Source organism: Mustela nigripes, chromosome 15, assembly GCF_022355385.1.
Source record: "Mustela nigripes isolate SB6536 chromosome 15, MUSNIG.SB6536, whole genome shotgun sequence".
Classification (NCBI taxonomy): Eukaryota; Metazoa; Chordata; class Mammalia; order Carnivora; family Mustelidae; genus Mustela; species Mustela nigripes.
In genome coordinates, this window is record NC_081571.1 from 72,822,481 (window position 1) to 72,845,347 (window position 22,867).

A 22,867-nucleotide genomic window follows, 5' to 3' on the forward strand; every position below is an offset into this window, starting at 1 on the left:
GCACTCGGCTCCTCCCGGTCCCTGGTCCCAGCAGAGTCTCCCCACACAGACTACCCACAGAGCACAACATCCTTCCTCTACTCGTCCCCGCCACGCAGTGTCACGATTTGAGACTGTGTTCCCCCAGCCTGGCTGGTCGGAAGCCCCTGGGACACGTGGGCAATCCCAAAATGCTCTCAGCCATGCACAGGGCAGGGGCACATAACCCATATTGTTCGAAGACCCCCAATTAATTCTGACGAATAGCCACCTCCTAGGAAAAACGGCTTTAAATTACACATGGGGTAACTTTCAAAACTGCGAGCTCCTGCCCTGCCTTCTGAATTTTAACTCCCAGGATCGAGGACTTGCTAGATCCATAATTCTACATGGACACCTCGAGCTCCAGCTACACGAACTGCATTTGTCACTTCCCTGAACCGGCCAGCCCTCCCACACTACCTCCTTCACTAGACTAGGAGCCGAGGGAAGTCAGGGACCATATTTTAACTCCTGACCCATGTCCCTGGGCACGATGACTGATGGCCAAGAAATGTCCCCTGAGCAGGGAGAAAGCCCCAGCCTCACACCGACACACGCCCTGCAGGGTAGAGTCTACAAAGAATATCCTAATTCAGGGGGACTGAGAGCCAGAGGAAGGGGGAGCGAGGAACGCGGCCCTCCAGCTTGCAAGGCTAAGGGAGCCGTAGGAAGAGCCCCCTGAACTTGCAGAAACGACCTCTGTGGCCTCAGAATCACCTGCAGGCTTGTTGGAACACAAACTGCCTGGCCCCAGCCCCGGAACTTCTGGTTCAGCAAATGTGGTGTGCGGCCCCCAAGCACCAGAGAGCAACCAGGTGACGCAGATCCATGGGCCCACTGTGAGAACCACTGCCCGGGAGACCCGGGGACAGAAGCGCAACAGCCTTGACAGGCTTACATGCCACTAAGATACGGCTGTTTTAGGTCAGCTAACCTGACACCCTCTGTTAACTGTCCCCGCCCCAGACTAAGAAAAGACCGTGGCATTCCTTTTTGAGAATAGAAAATGAAGCCAACAAAAATGTATCCACACTCCCACAATGCCGGAGAGGAGAGCAGGGAGCCTGGTACCAGGATAACCCCAGCGAACCGCCCGGCTCTAGGCCCACACCCGCCTTTGCAAAGTCACTGGCCCTCCTCCCAGCAAGAGTCTGCGTCCCCACCCCCTAAATCTGGGCAGACTTTGACACAGGCTCTGGCCAAAAGAGCGTGGGGACTTCTAAACCTAGGCCCCAAAAGGGCTGAGGAGGCTGGGACTGAGCGCAGGGGAGGGACTCACTCAGCCCCGGCGATTCCACGGCTCAGGGGACCCTCAACCTCCCAGCCGCAGCCCCGCCACCAGCTCACCGAGCTCAACGCAGCCGCGTGACAGCGCCCAGCCAAGGCCAGCCCAGCCTCCCGGGCAGCCACCGACTGCAAGAGAGGGAGCAAATTTGCTCTTGGAAACCTCCAGGTTTCAGTGGGCTGGTTATTGACCACCACCAACGGACACCACGGCTGACGCCCAAAAGGAGCCCGCTGCCAGGGCAGGGCCGGACCTCAGAGCTGCTAGGACCATCCGCTGCTACACGCCCTTCCCTCCCGCCACTCTTGAAACAGGCCCGGCTGCTGCAGTCACCGTGTTCCCACCCCGCCATGCTGGTTTGGTTGCTTGTTTTGGGGGGTGTCTTTTCAAGCCTCGGTTCCCTGAATGAAGAGAAGCCAGATCTGCGGAGCTGCAACCTGGTGGCCCCCCCGGGACCATCGCCGGCAGAGGCCGGCGGAGCACAGATTCTAAGGTCGATGCTGTGCCACCTGGGAAGGGAAAAAACAGGAGATCCGTATATCCTGTAGCTGTATCCATATATCCTGTAGCTGTAAAGGACACGGATCCTCTGGGACAGCAGGCAGCCTGGGAGATTATTAGAGTAACAACTCCATCGCCTTATGTCCACACCCCAAAGCCACTGTGCCCCTTGCTCCCACCTAGAGGTGGCCTGAATCAAGCTGGCCTTTGGATTTCCTAGGGCGCTGTGCTCTTGCCAAGGTTAAACCTTAAGAGGCCCTGCCTGCAGCATCTGTCTCTGACATCTTGGAATGCATCCACTGGCACAAAAGGGGGCCTGGGCTTGCCTGCTGGAGAGGTCACACGGAGAAGAACCAAGACACCAGACATAACCTGGGACCCAGGGCAGACAGCCAGCACTCCTCCTGCTGACCACAGGCACAGAACGAGCCCAGGAAGGACCTGCAGGGAAACCCTAATCAACCCAGGAATCATGAGCCACATTCCATCATCAATGTTTCAGGCCACGATGCTCTGGGGAGAAGTTAGACAAGAACAGGCAACCAGTTTAACAGAAATCCCACATCACTGCCAGAGAAACGTGTCCATCGTGGGGGCGGCAGGGGCAGACAGACATTCTCTACTCTGGTGGAGTGTTTCATTTTAATCAACTGCCCGATTTCCCTCTGGCCTGATGGAGACCCAGCTGCTCACACGACTGCTTGGACCCTCTCCCCCAAAGCCCTCTCCTGCAGCCTGTACGGTGCAGCTGGCGGCCACAGCTTGCTATTGCGTGTGGTCGAATGTGGCGTGTCAGTCCCCACTCTCTGCCACTGTGTCAGCAGCTGGAACCAGGCTGCAGACTGTCCCTGGCATGGAGGGAGACATATGCTAATACAGTGACAGCAGGGGACTAAACAAGCAGGGTCCCCTGCCCTTTGGCAAGTCATTATCAGGCCATGCAGCCCCACAGCCATGAGAGACTCAGTGCCAACCATGACCTTGTTCAGAAAGCAGCTTCAGCATTTGCCTGTCGGAATCTATGCCACGGGCAAAGCAGATCCCCTTGGTAGAACGGGGGCTGTTCTGACCACCATCCTGAGGCTTTTCTCTCCAGAACAGTTTATGCTGGGGAGCACCTTGGCTCCTCGGATTAAGTGTCTGACTCCTGATTAGGGCTCAGGTCATGATCTCAGGGTCATGAAATCAAGCTCTACGCTTAAAATTCTCTCTCTCACCCTCTGCCCCACCTCCTACCCCCACTCCCAGAAAGGAAGGAAGGAAGGAAGGTAGGTTGGTTAATGCTGAATGAACTAAGCTGGCCATCATCCCAGATGAGAAAGGCTTGCTGGCGTCTCACCCCCGCATCCCACCTGCCAGACAGGTGGCAGGGTCCTGCTGCTGGAGCCCCAGCCAGATCCCAGGCAGGGGTCAGGACACGCAGCAGCTCAGCCTTCTCCGAAGCAGCGGGAAGGTCAGGACCCTCCTGCCAAAGTTCACCTCTCCTGGATCAACAAGGCGGGGCAGGGAGAGAGCCCCAGGTGGGGTACTGCCAGCACAAGAACATCCAGCTCCCACCCTACAGGTCCTGGACTTGACCCTCAGAAATACCACTCAGGCCCCCCAAGTCCAAATTCCCACCCGCACTGCTGGCCTGGAGAGCCTCATTCTGAGCCGGAGGAGGAAGAGGTTTCTCATGATGGAAGAGTTTGGACGGCGTTTATATATCTACTATGTAATAGGGCCCCATATGCTACTCAACATCTGCAAACTTCCGTTTCCTCCTTTGGGAGAAGGGTCATGGGGACAGAAAGAACAGTGTCTCCAGGAAAAGCACTAAGGAGTGGGCACCTAGCGCCTTCTCGTGGCGCCAGGTGACACACGGACCATGCGATGTCTGCCCCAAAGGCCCTCCAACACCGAGGGCTCGTCTCTAGTCACGGCTCTCCAGTTCTCGCAGAACCACTACGGGCTATGTCCAGAAAGTCTGGGAAAGGACATGTGGATTCCACTTCTGGGTGCCATCGTCCCACATTCATCACCCCTTCTCCCTAACACCACCAGGCTGCCTGTCTCATTAAACCTTGGCTACATTCTGGAACTTCCTACGCACTCACACATTATCCTGTTTACTGTTAATTACAAGGTCTAGGGAGACCGGAGCATTTGTTACACCTAATCATATTAAGGTCAAGATCCCTCAGAACTGACCAAAATAAATGGCAGATGCATTCCCTCAGGGGCGGGGCTCAGGCAAAAGTCTGGGCTCTGGAAAAGCTCCTGAGCCCCGACCCCACGAGCCTGGAAAACCTCCAGAGCTCAAGGACTGTGGGAGAGCTGAAAAGTCAGGGTGAATCCAGAATCAACACAAGCCTCTCGCTGATTAAAATATGGAAGTTTCGGGGTGACCAGCTACCCTAGCGCCTGGGATCTCCTAGAAGCCCCGGCCACAGGAAATGGACATGTGCTCAGCAGAAGTAGTATCCCGTGCCACGCGGCACAGTGAGGACAGGCCCACCTGCACCGTTGGGATCTCTTTGGGAAGAAAATCCACATGCACAGTGACCCGCTCTCCTCCAAAGCTTAGAGAAAGGGCTAAGCTGCGCGCTCCCGGAGCTCGGGCTTCTGCTACAATTCAGCGTATTTCGTAATCCCTTGAGAGAATACATTAAAATAGTTCTAGGATGACAAGTATTTTATATTTTTAAACTTGAATAGCTATTACTGTTTTCTTTGGATCATTTCTGGCAATGAAAAATGCATTTGGCATTACTAATCAACTTTCAAAGCTCCTTGGCTTTAGCTGTCCGGCTCTGGCCACGCCATACTACCCCGCTCTGGGTTAAAGCCAAGCTTTGCTCTTTGTTTCTCTCTGAGAAGAAGAAAGGAGCCAAGTTTGATATGTTCGAACACTTGCTACTTATCGCATTCCCGTCCCTATAACAACAGAGAGCACATGATGAGGAGGGGGAGTCGGCGGCAGGTGCGCCCCAACCCCACCTCGGAATCGGGCACGCACCCACTCACCAACCGCAGATCTGTCCTCCTAGAGAGGCCCTCGGCCTCAGAACCCCTTCCCCCCGCCAGGCAGCACCGCAGGCAGCCACCACCCGTGCAGCGGACAGGCACCCAGCCGGGAGACCCATGTGCCAGCCGGGGCAGCCCCACCACCCGCATGCTTCCACCCTGGCTGCCCGCCGTCCCTTACCCTCATACCTGCCGGGCTCTCCCAGCCCATGTCCCAGTGCCACCAGCCTTCTTGTCTGCCATTTCTATAGCGGCGGATTCCAACATCCTAATTCCTCTGCTATCCCAACCGCCCAACTGTGGCCATCATTCTTCTGGAATGTCTCCCCATGCAATCCCCCCCTGCCCCGCCTGACCCCACAGCAGCTGTGCCTCCAACTGACCCACTGTTAGACCTTCCTAAACCCTGCCGGTGGGCTCCCACTTAACCTTAAAGCCCATGGTTTTCCTTCACTCCTTCACCCGCGGGCAACGCATCATCTCTACTGAAGCCCCAGATGCCCCCTGTGAACCAGAATCCCGGGGCTCCTTTCCGACACCCCTACTGACTCTCCCATCACCCACCTTCTCAACACTGTCTATGAGCACCAGGGGTTTAGTGTACGGTTCCATTTATAGAACATTCCTGAAGTGACAGAGCTAAGAGTGACGGAGAACAGCTGTGAGGCTGTGGGGGAAGGGATGCTGGGTAAGAGGTGACAGGCAGACTTTTTGTGACAGTAGAACAGTCCTGCATCCCAACTACACCCTCCAAAAACTACAGGCAAAAACTGGCAAGTCTGGCCTGAAGTAGGTCTGCAGCTAATTCACCAGCACCGTGCCAACATCGGTTTCCTGGTTTTTACAGCGTGAGAGGCTATCATTGGGGAATGCTAGGGGAAGGGCACACAGGAACTACACAGCGTTTTCTGCAACTTCTTGAAAGTCTTAAAGTACTTAAAATTATTAAAAATTCTTAAAAAAAAAAAAAAAAGCCCAATCTCAACTGTGTGTCCCACACCCTCTTTCTTCTGTAACCAAAGAGATCAGCCTTATTTCAAGGCTCTTGGGGGGGGGGGAATTCCCATTTACTGCTTAATGACACTCAACCCTGACCACTCCCTTGAGCAAAGGCAGTGGTTCCAGGAGCACACCCACGCGGTGGGAGGAAAACTGTATTAACATTTTTGCAGGCTGTTTTCCCACTTGAGATTGTGATCACCGAAGAGAGCATCTTACCATCTCGCCAACCTAACCAGCAAAGAGGTGAGCAGCAAGACAGCATCCAGAGTTCCCTCAAAAGGAAAGAACGGGGAGAATCTCAAGCAGACGCCCCTTTCCAAGAAGGAAAGCCGAAGACATATTCAAACAATAGAAAACAAAAACCCAGCCCACATCCAGAGCATTACAGGGAGGAGAGACCAGGAAAGCGGAGGCCGAAGAACAGAACCGGTGTCAGCTGCTCGCTGACATGCACAATCTCTCATTTGGGGCAGCAGCTACCTAAGATCTGGAGAGATGAGACCCAAAATAAACTATCAGACAGTTACTCAAAACTGTCCCTCTTGATGCTTAAATTACCCGCCAAAAACTATGGCGTCTAGGGGCCCGAGCACTTCAGATCTCTGCTCTGCCAAATTCATAGCAAGTTACTGAAACCCCCATATCTGTCTCCACATCTGTAAAATGGGCAAACAGTACATTTTCAGGATGCTCAAGAGATAAAGGAACATAAGGAAAACTGCTTCTGTTGTAGTTCTTCGTCGTTAACACTGAGCTGCCCTTTCCGACAGCGCTTGGTCATGACTCCGTAGTTTCTTAAAAGCCTTTCCCTTGAACTGCGGACAGAAGTAAAACCCCAAATCACCTAACTCACAAACCAATGCACATGCCACTGCGCTACCCTAAAATCAACTAAAACAATGAGGCCTTTCCTCCTTCAGGAAAGGGATGAGGGAGATTCTAGGAGGCTTGAGGGAGCATCACCAGAAAGCGGGAAGGAAACATCTGCAAAACTCCTAAGTTGCAGAGGACAGCCCCGTGGAGGTCATGTGTGGTGGTCGTCAACGAACCACCGACCAGGGAGGCCAGAGGGTTGGGCCGCCAAGCAGCGTTCTAGCACAAGGCTTCCAGAGAGACCGCTGAGCCCCAGACAGCCCCTCCTCCAAGTAAAAAGCTCTGAGGTCTAAGAAATGATGCTAAGAATTATAAAAAGCAAGAACTTTCTGAAGACCTTCCGCTCCCGGTAAGTGCGGACTACTCCATCCCCTAAAACGGACACAGAAGCCTGGGTGGCTCAGTGGGTTAAGTCGCTGCCTTCGGCTCGGGTCATGATCTCGGGGTCCTGGGATCGAGTCCCACATCGGGCTCTCTGCTCAGCAGGGAGCCTGCTTCCCTCTCTCTCTCTCTCTCTGCCTGCCTCTCCATCTACTTGTGATCTCTCTCTGTCAAATGAATTAAAAAAAAAAAAAAAAAACGGACACAGAAGGCAGGCTCGGCCGTGCAGGAAGTCTCAGAGAGACTCAAGGTTAGATGAGCACAAGCAATGGAAAGGGAGAATTATGGCCAAGGAGGAAAGATGCAAAGGCACTGCCTGGTGGGTGTGGACACAGCACACCCAAGCAGTTTATCAAGAAGCCCATGTGGTTCCCAAACACAAACACAATCTTAGAGGTGCCTGGGTGGCTCAGTCAGTTGAGCGTCCGATCTTTGTTTCAGCTCAGGTCACGATCTCAGGGTAGTGGGATCGAGCCCCACAACAGGCTCTGTGCTCGGCAGGGAGTCTGCTTGAGATTCTCTCCCTCCTCCCCTGCCCCACTTGTGCTCACTCTCTTTCTCTAAAATAATAAATTTTTAAAAACAACAACAACAAAAACAATAACAGAAAAACAAAAAAAGTTTTAGTTTGTGAAAAAGACATCCTACTAAAACTTCCTGAGCAGAAACCTGAACCTCAGTTTGTCTTGCAAAACAAGCTGAAGACTGGAACACACACAGCAGCTACATCCTGACACCTGGAGAGAAGCCAGAGACCTGGAGCAACTCCTGGCCTTCCCCATTTCACAAGGTAGGGGAAAGCTACAGTTGGAGGCGGTCAAACTCTTTGGTCTCAGATGTGCCCTAAGGCAGAATGAAGCCCTAAGAAAAATGACAGATGCCCACTCGGAAGGATGGATCCCCTCCAGCTGGCAGCGGTCATGCTGATTTGTTGAAGGACACAGGGTATATGACACACCCCGAACTCAAACCCATAGCCATCTACTTCCAAAGCCTGAGCATGTCACATTCAGGTAAGCGACCGACTCTTGATTTCAGCAGGGTTGTGAGTTCAAGCCCCGCATTGGGCTCCACACTGAGCTTCGAGCTTACTTAAAAAAAAAAGAGAGAGAGAGAGAGAGAGAGAGTAGGGCACCTGGGTGGCTCAGCCAGTTAAGCATCTGCTCTGGGCTCAGGTCATGATCCCAGGGTCCTGGATCCAGGATACCATGGGAGCCTGCTTCTCCCTCTGCCTGCCACTCCCCCTGCTTGTGCCCACATGCTCCCCCTACCTCTCTGTGTCAAATAAATAAATAAATAAATAAATCTTTTAAAAAAATAAATAAATAAAGTTTGAGCATGTCCCTCCTTGCCTCCCAAGCTCTGACAGCAAAATACAAGAACACAAAAGCATCAAAAGACCCGGATTGTCCCCCTGTGGCAATACTGTCCTATGACTTTGAGCAAGTCCTTAATTTCTCGGTGAAACAGAACAATGATGCTCCCAGTATTTATTTACCTTATACATGTCAGAGGATCCAATTAGCCTCAGAGAAAGAGAAAAAGTGAGGCACTGGCACTGACTTGTTACCTTTGCTAGAGCGGGCGGGCACTCAGCAAGCACCTCGGAGAACAGGTGAGGTCATCTTTAAAACAGCACTTAGTTTTGGAAACATTTTTAGAAATCACTGAAACACTGGCCAAAACAGTTACTGAAAGCATACCATTTATAACAATGCAACGTGGTCCCAAATAGGGATTTTTTTTTTTAAGATTTTATTTATTTATTTGACAGAGAGAGAGAGAGATCACAAATAGGCAGAGAGGCAGGCAGAGAGAGAGAGAGAAGGAAGCAGACTCCCCACTGAGCAGAGAGACCGACGTGGGGCTTTATCCCAGGACCCTGAGATCATGACCTGAGCCAAAGGCAGAGGCTTTAACCCACTGAGCCACCCAGGCGCCCCCAAAGACACATTTAAAGACTATCATAATTTTAAAGTATGGCTTAATACTCTTGTTTAAAAAAAAAGATTGATCTATTTACTTATTTTAGAGAGAGAGGAAGGAGGGGCAGAGAGAGAGGGTGAGAAAGAATCCTGTGCAGCCTCCGACTGATCATGGAACCCAACACAGAGCTCCATCCCAGGACCCTGAGATCATATATGACCTGAGCTGAAATCAAAAGTCAGCACTGCTTAAGCCTCTGAGCCACCCAGGCTCCCCACATTCCTGTTTTTTTAGTATAAATTATTCTTCTCATAAATAAGATATCTTAGAGCTAATTACTGGCAAATAAAATGCCCTGAACACCCATCTCATCAGATTAATGTAATCGTTACATTTCAAGAGGCACTCTGCACTGAAAGATGGGATTTGTCTAATCAAGTCCATGAACCCGTAAAAGCTTTTCCCCATCCTAACAAGTTGAAAGTTCATTCTTGATTGGGATCTCTCCCATGCCTACCCATCTTTAAAAAAAAAAAAAAAGCTGAACTTTTGATGAAACACATATAAGATTACATACATACAAAGCCACTCTAGTATCTATAACCTCCCCCCAAAAAAGACCCAAAAAAACTCAGATGCCTTTCCATGAGTATTTTCCCAGAAATCCTTGCCATGTCTGGCCCCCTAGAGTTCTGGGAACGGACACAGTGAAGAAACTTCGTGGTACACCCCTCGCCTCCACCCTTGCCTGGAAAGTCTCCGGCACACTTCTGGGAAGGGGTGTCCTGCTTTCAAGGAACTGAATCGTCACAATCAGCACATCTCCCCTGGTCAGATCACTGGGGTTCCCCCCACCCCGCAGCCAACCGTAGACACATTTTGACCTAAACACAACAGGGGAACCCTGGCCTCTTCACTCTGACTCAGTCGGAAGTCTAAGGTCGGGGCTTTGGCCTTTACACCAAATGCTGATTCAGGACACGAGGGCTCCTCTTCAGGACACAGGACAGGTGTGCAGGACAGTGTCCTACTTGGTCAGCCTGCACCCTCAACAGCACAAACGGCACTCATGAGTTGTGGCTTGAAGAACTAACCACCTGATGGCATGCACCATCCCCAAGATGGCGTTGGCCTCCTTTGGCACCGAGCAAGAGCCACAGCGACCAGAGCCCGGGGCCAGGACAACCTGCTGGGGAGGGAGCAACAAAGACCAATGGCTCTACTGGCTGCTGCCCCACCGCGGAGTGGTTCTCAACCGGGGCTGCACACCACAATCACCCTGGACCATGAAATCCAAAGCTCTGGGGAGGGGACCCCCCAGCATCAGTGTTATTTCGAGTCCCCAGAAGGTTCCACCAGGCAAGCAAGGTTAAGAACCAGCGGTCAGGCGCAGGAGACTGCTCCACAGTAACGCCTTGAGAACTTTTCTCCCGCTCACCTGCTTTTCTCCGCTTGGGAAGGAATCACATCAGCGAAGTGGGACGTCATTCGGGCTGGGGTATCTCCCCAAGGCTCAGCCTTTCAATCTTCTCTACCTCCTTCCCCTGCGACCTCCACTAACTTGCCTCCTGGTAATTCGCTGACCTTGCAAGCTTGCTCTCTGCCTCCAGCCCCAAAGGGTGTTTTGTGTATTAAGTTGGTTAATTCAAAGTCTCCAAAATAAAAACTTTTATTTACCATAAAACACCTTTAAATAGCAAATGGTGTATATTAGCTCAAAGAACGGACAGTTTTCCAATCCTCAAAAGAAAGAGAAGCCTCATTCCTCACTAACCGATGGAAGATCAATTTGTAATGCGAGGCCGAAGTCCCGGGTCTGTAGAAATCTGCTCTCTCCTCATTGCAGTAAATACACGGGGCAGCACAGGGGACGCCCCGGGCCTGGCTCCTGAGCACAGCACCTCCTGCCCTCAGCGGCAGCCCCGGCTTCCCCACCTGAGCTCTCTGAAGCCCTTCCAACGTGCCCACCCCACAATCTGGCTTGGCCAACGCATTTCCCCCATACTGTACACTTCGGCTCAACCCCACAACAGCCCCATAATCTAGAAGAAACTCAGTAAATACTCTACAGTATTTGGCAAGAAAAAAAATTTTTTTTGAGAGAAAGGGATGTGAAACCCTATGAATATAGATGTCTAGACCTACAGACGCACACCGGCAGGAGCTTTAGGGGATCCTCATACCAGGATCTACTATCTTTAACGGGATGTGTTCGGTAGAAATTGCTTAAGTTTTAAACTCACAAATGCAAGTTTTTTAGAAAAATATTATAATTAAGAGAATAAAATGACTTCTCCCCCCCAGTTGAATTCACTGTTTTGGCCTCAGTCTCTAATAACACACACAAACGCACATACACACACCCGCGCACACCACCTTACAGGAAACCAGCGTCTGCAGCTCTGTGCCATCAGAGCTCCGGCGAGAGAAGGAGCGACAGCGGGGACCCAAGGGCCAGGGAGGGAGAGGGCCCGGGCTGGAAGGACCGTCCCTTGGCTGCAAGCTCTCTCAGCACACACCGAGCAAACGGCTCTAAGGCTCTGCCTGCCTGCTGGGTGCCAAAGCCTCACCCGCCCTCACCACTCACTGACAACACAGGGAGGAGGACACCCGGGCCTGGGGCTCCGACTTGCCCAAGGTCACGAACAGTGCAAGTCACAGCAGGACTGAGCTTCTGGGCCCCATAGGCCCCACGAAGTCCAGCCCTCTGAGCCCCTGCAGGGGTTGCCGGGCACCCTTTTCTTCCATGGAAGGCTCGCCGCTGACACAGGAAGGCCTGGGGTGTCTCCGGGATGATGAGCAGCCCCAGACACGCAGGCAAAGACGGAAACCAGGCCAGTTCTATCGGGCAAGCAGGTGATGAAAAACACAGAATGCATCCCAAAGAGATGACAGAGCTCCCAGAGAAATGAACGCTGCCACCTCCCTTATTAACCGCCCCCCCCCCCCAAAGATACATGCATGCCCTGGAAGAGCTTCAGACTGTACCCTACAATAAGCACTGACAAACAACAGGCACCCCCACTTCCAGAGCCCCCGCACTCAAAGGCTCTGTGCAGGGCGGTCTTCCTAACTGGGCCTTTCCAGACCTCACAGCCACAGCAGGAGAAAGCGAACATGACCCTTGTGAGGCAGCTGAGGGCACCTGGGTACTGTAGGTAAGTCACGGGCACGCGGGCCCCTGCAGCCAGTCAGGGGGCTCAGCCCCACTGTCTATGCATCAAGGGTCAGCCTCTGTGTGGGGAAGTGCGCTCCGCAGGACGGCTGGGGAGAGGAACCCAGCAGGCAAGGTGTGCCCTCGGGTGATCACAACAGAACGCCACCATCAGCAGAAGGAGCACAATCGGATGCCCCCCTGCCCCCCGTTCCCTGCAGGTGAACTCGCCTTCCCGTATTTGACAAAAGCTTACAGTAGCAAGTATCAGGAAGCTCCGGTTCGGACTATTCCAAAAGGCAGACCAAACAATTTAGGTGTATTTATATTTCAATCAATGGTCACATTTCCTTTACCTGAAAATCCTCAGCTTTTAGAGGCATTAAGGAGAAAACAGATGAAATAAAACTGCCAAGGCAATGAGCAAGGCTGATTCGGCCCAAGCAGGAAACCTGCCTCCCGCCCACCAGGGAACCGAGGGGATCATAGAGCGCTCCTCTCTCCCGGGGTGGGGGGTGGCGCGTCTCACACTGCTCAGAAGTCTTGCCGCCACGACCGGCCAGGAAGACAAGCACCAGGTTGGCTGTCCTGGGCGATGCTCGGGAGGGCTGAGGCCTGCGTGGCCTGTGCTTGAGCAAGGGCAGAAAACCTCTCCAGGAGCAGACAGCCAACACCTCGGCTGCGTCCGCCAGTCTCCGTGGCTCATTCCTCTTCTCTTTCTTTGAACAACTCTTTATGAATGGAAAAACCGTCTTAGCTCATGAGCTGACAAAGTGAGCCCAGGGCAGCTGGAGTCTGCCCATCCCCAGGCCATACCACCAAGAGAGTAGACTCTGTCCCCCCCCTGCATGCTGGTAAGGCTGCCTGATCCCACCAAAGGGACCCAGGACCAGTGCCCAGGGCAGGACAGGAGCCGTCTGGGACCTCAGAAGTCACGGCCAGGCATCCCTGGGCAGAAGCGAGCAACGGACCCCGCCACGCCCCTTCTCCGGCCCTCGTTTCCCAACCCAACGCGCCTGTCCATCATCTCACCAGCCCTCGGACGAAGACACTCCCACGGGGGAGAAGATGGAGGCCGGCAAAGTCTGTTACTTCCCCGGGGACACAGTGCCAGAAGGCACAGCGTTTAGCTCTAAAGCCGAAGTCCTATTACCCTACACTGTGACCCCTAAAAACCCGCCTCACATGGACCAGGCTACCTGTTAAGCATATTTATTTTTACAGTTGGTGCCAGTGATGGAAAGCTTTCTGGGCCCCGGCCCCAGGGCAGGGTTCCGGTCAGAACAATGCTCCCGGGTATGACTCTTTAGAAGGGGGAAGATCTACTTACCTTCCTGCGCTCTCGAATAGCAAACACAACCAGGTTCAAGCAGGCGTGAGATGTCTCCAGCCCAGGCCAGCTCTCCCTCTGGTCCAGGGCACGCTCCGCCTTGAACAGTGCCATCAGTTCGTATCGCTCCCCCCACCCAGCTATACAGAAGGGACGCAAGTAAGGCGACCCAAAGTTAAACAGGAAGCAAGAAGGAGCAAGACTATTTCTAGTCCTCTTCTGGGTCCATTTCCACTGCCTCTCAACCGAACACACCCTGCAGCTGGACTGCCTGGATCAGATTCTGGCTCTGACAAGGGACAGGGGATGAGATCCTGAGTGGCTGGGGACCTCTGTTCCCTCTTCCGCCCATGAGGACAACATAAAGCCCCTGCACTGAGGGCGGTGGGAGGTCGGATGAGTTCATCGGTGCCAAGGGCCCTGGCACGGGCCGTGCGAGTTACCGGCATTGTCCCTCCACTCCACAGCTCAAGGTTCAGCTCAAGTTCAGTGCCAGCAGACCCTCCCCTGCAGATCTGACCTCCTTCACAGCAGACACTGGCTTTCTGTCACTCTCATCAATGTCACTGACCCACAGGGCCTTTGCAAATTCTCATCACTTCCAGAACCTCCATACTGAGGACCACACCAGACTTCAGGTTATAATTAAACTAAACATCGTTGGGCTTGAAAGCCAAGTGCTCGGCCCAGGTGGTATTTCACATCCCTTGTCCCTTTATCCCCACATTAAGTTGACCTTTGGCTCCAGAGGACACCTGTTAGCTCGCCTTACTTTCTGCCCCCCTCAGGACCCTTCCGCTCCTCTTCCTGCCCCGTGTCTTACACACACACACACACACACACACACTCACACAAGACAGACACACTCCCTGTCCCGGGATCACGAGCGGCTCAAGGAGGGGCCCGCCTGCCACCCAAGCCCCCAAGCTCCTCTCAGTCCCTCCCCCACAGCTGTGCGGGGAAACCTCCGGAAAACCTCAGGAAAGGTACCGAAGGCTGTCATGACTTCCAGAAACTACCAGAAGGAAAATCAAGTGAGGAGACGCAGGAGCCCAGGGCTGGCGAGGACTGAGAGGAAGGTTTTAGTAACTGAAAAGGACACACACAGTTATAATCCACAGACCCTGACAGCCACCAAACAGAACGGAAAGGACAAGTTGTTTACATGCACTCGGCCCGCAGACCCCTGGGCACGCTGTCCTCAACTTCTGTCCCGTTCACTCCAATCACGATGCTCGGCGGCACGCACCTCTTCGACGGTGGGTCACGATGGCGCCAAGCCTGAAATGGCTGTGGGTGGGTAAGGAATGAAACCACTGCTTTTGCTGTTAGGTTGTTTTTCTCTGTTTTGCCATATTGATGGAACAGTATCCATGTTATAATGGAAGCAATGGTAAATCTATTTAATCTATTAAAAATATGTTGCCCCTTCCTACGGTAAACTGCTAGTGGGATGTAAAACGGCGTGGCTACTTCATGAAGCAGTTTGGCAGTTTCTGAAAAAATCAAACAGCAGACCACCGTATGACCCAGCAGTTCCACTCCCATGAGAACTGGAACCCCGAGGGCTCGCACAAAGACACACACAGTGGTATTATTCACGGTACCCAAACACTGGGGACAACTTAGATGTCCGTCAACTGGTGGACAGACAGACGAAATGAGGCACATCCCTACAATGGGACAGTATTCAGCAGCAAAAGGGACCAAGCTACTCACACAGGCCACATCACAAACCTCAAAACCATGCTACGTCAAAGGAGACGGTCACAAGACCCACAGACTGGATGAATTCATTTATATGAAGTGTCCAGAAGAGGCCAAGTGATGGAGACAGAGGGGACTGGGGCTGGGGGGACAGAGGCCGACTGTCCGTGAGCATGAGGAGTCCCACTGGGGGATGAACACGTTCTGAACCGACTGACAGTGAGGGCTGCACCACTCAGTCAAGTCCCTAAAAATCACTGAATTATACACCCCGGGGAGTACATTCTGCAGTATGGAAAGGAAACCACAGAAGCGTTTCAAAGAAAAAATATCCCACATTGCACTCCTATATTCGTCTGCGTCCCCGCAAACGACCGTGAGCCCTACAAGGACAGACTCCACTCACTCCATCTTACCTCATCCTCTCGCGGAACACCCGGCTGAGGTGTCCACGGAGTGGTTTTTTCCAAAAACAAGAAAGTTTTGTGTTTTTCCATAGCTTCCTGATTCACCGAAATTTCACATCCCTGACGACGACTCTTCCAACCCACCTGCCCCCAAACACAAAGGCCAAGCCAGGCCACAGAGCATAAGTGTCCATGAAGCGTCAGGCCACTCACAAGCGACCCCAACACCTCTGGAGGTATCCTGAGCCCCTACTCAGGAAGCACAGCACGGGTGTCTGCTCAGGGCGGGAAAAGAAAAGGTGGTTTTCTTCTGTTTTCCTTGTGGCATTACTATGAAAACTCCTGGGATTGTGAGTAGAGAAGAGCATGCTTTTAGCATCAGATTCAGAAAAGGTGAAGGTTCAAGGAAATTACATTCTAATCTAAAATAAATTCTCAACTTCTTTCAGGGAAGATTTATTTTTTACTTAGAAGCAACCAATTTAATAAATACAGAAGATACTGTCCCAGGAGGATTAAAGACACAGCAAGCAAAGCGGTAAGATAAGCTTTGGACTCGCCTGTGCTCTACGCCATTTTCTCCGTCATGAACAGAACCTGAGAAGACGCTGTTTCGACAGACCATAGTTATTATTAAGGAGGAACTCGTTAAGCTTGCTTTGAAATGTAAGGTCTTTCTTTTCTCAGCCAGTACTGTGGCAAAAATAATGCAGGAGTACAAACAAACTGCTTACCATATTCCACACTACCTAGAATTCATTCGTGTCCTGCCTTCCCTCGTTTAAGTGACACCAGCATCTGCTGTTAAATAGAGAAATAAAATACACTTCCTCATGGTGTAAGTGCGAAGTGTAGTGGTTAAGGGTGTGGGCTTTTGAGACAAACTGGTTCAAGTCTTGCCTCTACCACATATTTGTTTAATGATCTTGGGCAATTCACCTCACCTTTGTGTTGTGGTTGCCCTGGCTTTTGAAGAGGTAAAGATTAAATCATTTAATTTCCTCCAATCCTCACAGGCTACTTACCCCACCTTGAAAATGAAGGTGTTCACAAAACTGCATTATTTTCGGGACGCGGTCATCAACTCGCAGATTTCGTAATTTCTGGCCCCACATTCCATCACGCCCAGTACAGACCGGTGGGTCAGCTGTTTTCAAATATTATAAATGGGGATTTAAGTGAGCAACCTTCTGGAAGGTGTGCAAACCGAAATAAATACTGCTGAGTAAGGCCCATTCCAGCCAACTCCCTCCTGGCTACCAGGTAAGGGCAGCGAGTCTAAGGAAAACAACACACCAGCCTTTGCACAGTCAAAAAAACCAACCTCTACCAGTAAGCAGGATCGTTCCAGGATTGCTCCCTGCCCTGCGTTTTACTGATTGTAACTAAAATCGAGCCGACCTCACAGATCCTAGGTCAGTTCCACAACAGCACAGTCATCCCTCACACCCACTTAGACCCCAGAAACGGCATACAAGACAATTCACCTACTTCAGATTAAGGAACGGACATGTTAAACCTCACACTGCTGAGACGAATACATACTCCGTTTCCAGGGTCCTCGCTTCTCCAGCACCTCTGTGTAGCAAATCCTCTCAGAGGAGGGGAAACACTTGTATGTTAGGGAAAGCCACATCACCAAAAATGCCAGCAAGGGTAAAAAGAGAAGGAAGATGGGCCCTGGGCCCTGGGCCCTGGGCCCCGATGAATAAGAAGAAACAGCCAGGCATGCTACCCCTCCCAAAGATTACCGCTTCTGTGAAATCCTTCCCTACTCAAGGATACTACAGAGCTGCTCATTCCCAAAAAAGAGAACTAAACACTTGAAGGGCAAATCAAATGCATAAGGCAGCAGAGTTGCCCGCCCCCTGCCCCGACCCAGGGGCTGGCGTGCTGCGTGAAGTGTGCCTATATTTAAGGGAAGCTCGCACAACTGTTCCAGTATAGTAACCCAACTCCGACTCAGAGGTCAGATTTTTGAAACCTCAACCCTCCGGAAGCAGGAAGCCTTCCGCCTCCAAGCGCAGAAAGAGAGGTCACGGTCATGAACCCTGAGCCCTGAATTCGTGTCCCCTGCTCTGCACAGAAGGGGACCTCAGTCCCTCTCAGAACATTCTGGCCCATGAACAACCCACACTCTAAGGGAGGTTGCTAACCCACAGCAGATGAGAAGCAGCAGCCCAGCGAGGGTGGGCGAGGCCCCGGAGCGGCTTGGGCGCCAGCGGAAAGCAGGACAGTGCAGAGAGCCGCCGGCTCTCCACTCCTCAGCGAGCTCTCCACTCCTCAGCGAGCGCCCAAGGACACCACTGACTGACCGACTGACGCACCTCCCCAGTGTGACAGGAAATGCCAGCCATCCCTCGTAGGGTGAAGTCTGAAAATACCAAATACCGTGCTGAGGTCATCAAGAGGATGCCCAAACAAGGACCTGCTTCGGACACCAAAGGATTCGAGATCCTGCGCCAATGTAAGTTTCTCCTTAAAATTACCTTCTTTCCAGTACTCAGTTCTCCGAAGGGAGTCGGGGAGGTGACCTCTGGGAGGTCCCCTCCTTCAGGAAGCTGTCCTGCTCCTGTCCCACACGAGGTGGCACGAGCGGCCTGGGAGGACCCGGGCTCGCAGGGCTCCTGCCGCGCCAGCTACTGTCCTCCCACCAGCGAGAGGGGATGTCATCCAGAGTAAATGTCATCCAGACCCTCAGTGGGAGGAAGCTTCAAGGAAACAGGGCGCCTTTAAAGGGCTGCACCCAGCAGGGAACCATCCCCTACCGGGCACAGGGAGACTCAGTCTCCAGCGCGGCTGACTGGTCCAGATAAGCGCCCGCACAACACAAAAGCTTCCTTTTCCTCCAAGTCCTCCTCGGTGCTCTGCTCAAGGAGAACAGCACGTGAGGCAGACTGGCCAAGGGTGACTATTCGGGCACTAACTCCCCATCCATCACGCGGACGATCGTGCTGACAGAGACCGCAAGGAGACTCGCCAAGGAAGAAGGCAAATGAGCAGCATGTTTACGCCTCTCTCCTCTGACCCACACTGGAGGTGATGAAAGGAGAAGAAAAGTCCATCTACAAGGAAACTGGGGAACAGCCGTAGCCCTGAAGACTGCCTGCCCGATGCAGTGACGCCTGAGCCCAGCCCCCGCTCGCTGGGCCCCAGCAAGAAGGGGCTTCTCTGAAAATGAGATGCTCTAGGAAGGGCAGGGGCTCAGGCTGTGGGCAGGACTCTGAGGTGGCAGAGCCCTCCTCATGTCCCCAACCAGGGAGAGGAGCCCACCGCAGGGGGCGGCAAGTCACCCCAAGGAAGAGCAAGCGGAGGCAGGAGGGAGCTCACCCCTGGCCTGGCGGACCTGATGGGCAAGTGGTCCAGGGGAGCGCCCGCATCCCTGCACCAGACGGCAGGGACCGACAGAACCCGCCCCTCGGAGTGCTCCTAAGCCGGGAGGACCGGTGCAGAAATGCGACTCAGCAGAGCGGGCAGAACAAGCAATACAACAAGCAAAGGACTGAAGGAAAATGACACGTCATCCTACAGAGGACTTCGCAAGGGACAGGGGAAAGGTTTCAAATACTTCTCTTGACTCAGAGAAGCTAGCGGGGTGGCGTCGAAGGCTGCATCACTGCATCGCACACCTGGAACCAGCCTGACAAGCAGGAGAACTGACTGGAATTTTAAATTAATTAAAAAAAAAAAAACCTAAATAAAATAGGACACTCCCATGTGTCCCCCCCCCAAAAAAAGTAGCCACCGCAGTTGAAGATAATAAAAGCCATGCAAATAAACATCACGTTAAAAGCAGAAAACTCAGGAAAACTGCAACAAAAAGGACAGGGAGAACAAACACCATCTAAAAATGAAGGACTAAAAAGATGTGAGTGATCACAAAGGACGAGCTCTGGAAGCAACAAGGACTCCGCGTGCGTGTGCGTGTACGCGTGCGCGTGTGCGCACCAACAGTGCCTAAAACTGAAATTCAGCAAATAAAACTCCCGCTTCTAGCGCATCCCAAGGAAATAGCCAGATAAGGATGCAGATTCGTATAGTCATTGGCATTTTCCTTTTCTCCTTTTTTTAAGTTGCAACTACCGAAGCAGATACCCATGTAGGATTAGTTTCAGGAACTGCTCTGTGGCCGTTCAATGAAATACCAAGCAGCCGCTCCGAATGATGATGAATCATCGACACGGAGAAGTGGTCCGGCGTTTTACAGGAAAAAGCACATTATGGGATGGTACATTCAGAAGATTCCATTTTTGCTGTGTGTGGAGGGGACAGATGCGTAACATACATTCACCGAAAACTTCAGAAGGATTTTACACTAAAATAATAACAAGTGGTTATTTATGGGCTTTTTAATCGTTTTTTTCTGCATTTTCTCAATTGTTACCAATGAGCTTAATTTACAAATTTATACTAAGAAAAAGCAGAGCTGTAAAACTTCCATTTTTTTTTTAAGGATTTTATTTATTTATTTGACAGAAAGAGATCACAAATAGGCAAAGAGGCAAGCGGGGTGGGGGGGGGGGCGGGCAGGGGAGGGGGCAGGGGAAGCAGGCTCCCCCCAGAGCAGAGAGCCCGATGTGGGACTCGATCCCAGGACCCTGAGACCACGACCTGAGCCAAAGGCGGAGGCTTTAACCCACTGAGCCCCCCAGGCGCCCCAACGCTTCCATTTTTAACAAACACATATAAACATGACATACACTGAAAGACTCTTTTTTGAGAACATTTTTTTTTTTTTTAAAAGGCCAAACTGACTTCAGGAAGATCTTAAGTTTATGGTCCCAAATTCTTGGCTCAAACCATTCTGGCTACAAAAGGTCAGTTTTCAGACATCTCTAATCCATTACCCTAAATCAATCTGGACAATGATCAAGAAGCTAAAAGCAGCAAACGTGCTTCTATAATAGATTAAACATCCTGAACTGTATTATACCAAACACTATAACTATTGCATTTCTATTAAACAATTCTCTCCAGAAGAAGAACCAATAAACAAAACCAAAATACTAAAATAAATAAATCATCTGGAAAAAAACTTAATTTCTCCTGTATTTGCATTTATTTTCAAGCCTGTTTAAATTTTCTTCCAAAGCTAAAAAGGAAACATGGAAGTTTAAAGAAATTGGAAAAATCACAGGAATTTCTTAAGATACGGATGTGATTCAATACTCTTAAAATCTTTGTCATCCTAGGTTTCACCAAAGAATGAAAGAAATCGCTTCAATGTGCAAAATCATTCAGTTTAAAGGACAGCGTGTTTCATTACATGTGGACCCGCACTTTCAGCCAGAGAACAAGGTCTGGCAAAGTAACGCTGGTAGGGGGGCCGGGCGATGAGTACAATGCCGCTTTCTAAAGGACACCTGATAGAGGGCAGGCCCGCACGGGGCCCTGCTCACCCCATCCCACAACGCCAGGTTCTCCTACCAGATACGCCCCAGATCCCAGAGGGCCATACACAAAAAGACCCTCTGCCGTCAAAGGCCTACTGACCTTCTTCTCACTACACGTTAAACACCGGAGTAACTCATTTTACAAAGGACTTGCTGTTATTTTTGGTTTTGCTTTCTTTTAATGACGAATATCATAAGATCTGTCCAAAAGCCTGAACATGGAGGAGGTTGCTGCAAGGGGACCAATTTTGCCAAGAATGTGGCGAACAGAGACCTTCTTCCACTCTCCGGCCAGCTCCAGCGCTCCCAGGGACCAGGTGCTCAGTAAGTCGGTGTCCACCTGCCGTCCTCCTCCTTGGCCTCCTCCCACGCACCCCACCACAGGCAGCCGCTCCTGCTCCTAACTATCGCCCACAACAGCTCTTCCTACCTCCAATCCCAGCGATGCAGATGGCACAGCCTCTATCACAGGACGTCAGACTCCTATCTCCCGCTTCCAAAAAGGGGTCGACAGAGAATCAAACAGCCGCTCAAAAAGAGCGAAGAAGATGGGTTTTCTCAACTGAAAAGGGACAGAACGCACAACTCTGCACGTTGCCACAGGAACGCTTTTAGAGTCATTCCCACCTTGATCTCGGAGGCCCTCTAACGCCTCTGCTCCCCTTCTTCCCAGACTTAGTTAAGGCATGATTTTTTAATGTTGAAAATATGTAGGGGCAACTCGGTGGCTCAGTCAGTTCAGCGTGTGTGCTCCGCTCAGATCATGGTCCCGGGGTCCTGGGATCGAGCCCAGTGTTGGGCTCCCTGTTCATCGGGGAGTCTGCTTCTCCCTCTCCCTCTGCCCCTAACCCGGCTTGTGCTCTCTCTCACTCTCTCTCAAATAAATAAATGATAGCTTTACAAAAAAGAAAGAAAGAAAGATAGATGATATTGAAAAGATCTTTTTTTTTTTTTTTTAAGTGAACAGAGAGAGACACCTGGGTGTCTTCGTCATTAGGCATCCACTTTTGGCTCGGGTCAGGATCCCAGGGTCCTGGGATCAAGTCCCACATCGGGCTTACTGCTCAGTGGGGAGCCCGCTTCTCCCTCTCCCACTGCCCCTACTTGTGTTCCCTCTCTCGCTGTGTCTCTCCCTGTCAAATAAATAAAGAAAATCTTTTAAAATTAATTAAATTAAATTAAAGTGAGCAGAGAGCAGGCTGTGCTGTTTTCCCAGTATTTGTACTGACTCCTCTTCACGGACTCCTGCACAAGTAGGCCCCTGCGGAGGGGAAGGGGCGATCTTTCATTGCAAATCACTGTTTCCTCTGCAAGGCCCCCATACGTATTCAGCTCTCAACCCAGAAACCTTGGCCTTATTACCAACCGTGCAAACTGAACAAATGCACAACATGTACAAGTCACCTTCTCTATACCTCAGTACCACAGCCTCAATCCCGTATCCAATCAAATACCCCAATAAACCCATCCCAGACGGGGTTTATTCCCCATACCGAACAGTGGGCTGCAAAGCGCTCAGAGGAGGTGGGGCCCGTTGTGGGGCTGGACACCAATTTCTCCCTGGAGAACCGAACAGAAACGCCTCACGCTGCAGTCCAGGAGGCAAATGCACTGGAGAACCACAGCGTAAGGATGGTGCCCACGGCCAGAGGCGGGTGGGTTCAAACCTTTTCCGTTTCTCACTCATTCCGTGCCTCTGCCGGCCCAAGTGTTCATCAAAGAGGAGACAGAGGCGTACATACTGCAGTTTCCTGAGAATCATATACTGGAAGTTTTCAAGCTGGCATATGACAAACGTCCTCGTGTTCCCATCAGTCTGACCCGAAGCCTTAGGTGCCTCTTTCCTCTGAGTCGCGAATGCGCAGCGGCGGGAACGCGGAC

At 51.7% G+C, this 22,867-nt stretch overlaps 1 protein-coding gene across 1 annotated transcript in view; it reads right to left on the bottom strand.

Moving 5' to 3' along the window:
* Window positions 1–22,867, bottom strand: part of STK24 (serine/threonine kinase 24) — a 112,646-nt gene that overhangs the window by 67,193 nt on the left and 22,586 nt on the right. The window lies entirely within an intron of this gene.